The 1,098-nt window shown below is 39.9% G+C and overlaps 1 non-coding gene across 1 annotated transcript; it reads left to right on the top strand.

Moving 5' to 3' along the window:
- Positions 1-699: 699 nt before the first annotated feature.
- Positions 700-807, top strand: LOC112738488 (small nucleolar RNA R71). Its single transcript, XR_003169446.1, has one exon. It is a non-coding gene; the product is annotated as a small nucleolar RNA R71 (small nucleolar RNA).
- The last annotated feature ends 291 nt before the right edge of the window (positions 808-1,098 follow it).

Genomic DNA, 1,098 nt, shown 5'->3' on the forward strand with positions numbered 1-1,098 from the left:
ACTAGGAGGAGTTTTAGTGATCTTCTTACTCAGCTGGCCCACTTGTGCTTCCAAATTTCTAATGGAGGACCTTGTTTCATTCATGAAACTCACAGTGGCCTTAGATAGATCAGAGACTAAGTTTGCTAAATTAGAGGTATTTTGTTCAGAGTTCTCTGTCTGTTGCTGAGTGGATGATGGAAAAGGTTTACTATTGTTAAACCTATTTCTTCCACCATTATTAAAGCCTTGTTGAGGCTTTTGATGATCCTTCCATGAGAGATTTGGGTGATTTCTCCATGAGGGATTATAGGTGTTTCCATATGGTTCACCCATGTAATTCACCTCTGCTATTGCAGGGTTCTCAGGATCATAAGCTTCTTCTTCAGCAGATGCCTCTTGAGTACTGTTGGATGCAGCTTGCATTCCATTCAGACTCTGAGAAATCATATTGACTTGCTGAGTCAATATTTTGTTCTAAGCCAATATGGCATTCAGAGTATCAATTTCAAGAACTCCCTTCTTTTGAGGCGTCCAATTACTCACAGGATTCCTCTCAGAAGTGTACATGAACTGGTTATTAGCAACCATATCAATGAGTTTTTGAGCTTCTACAGGCATTTTCTTTAAGTGGATGGATCCACCTGTAGAAGTATCCAATGACATCTTAGCTAATTCAGACAGACCATCATAGAATATATCCAGGATGGTCCATTCTGAAAGCATGTCAGAAGGACAATTTTTGGTCAGTTGCTTGTATCTCTCTCATGCTTCATAGAGGGATTCACCTTCTTTCTGTCTGAAGGTTTGAACATCCACTCTAAGCTTGCTCAGCTTTTGAGGAGGAAAGAACTTGGCTAAGAAAGCCTTGACCAGCTTATCCCAAGAGTTTAGGATATCCTTAGGTTGAGAGTTCAACCATATTCTAGCTCTGTCTCTTATAGCAAAAGGGAAAAGCATGAGCCTGTAGACTTCAGGATCTACTCCATTAGTCTTAACAGTATCACAGATCTGCAAGAATTCAGTTAAGAACTGAAAAGGATCTTCAGATGGAAGTCCATGAAACTTGCAGTTCTGCTGCATCAGAGAAACTAATTGAGGTTTCAGCTCAAAATTGTT

This window comes from Arachis hypogaea, chromosome 13 (genome assembly GCF_003086295.3).
Source record: "Arachis hypogaea cultivar Tifrunner chromosome 13, arahy.Tifrunner.gnm2.J5K5, whole genome shotgun sequence".
NCBI lineage: Eukaryota > Viridiplantae > Streptophyta > Magnoliopsida > Fabales > Fabaceae > Arachis > Arachis hypogaea.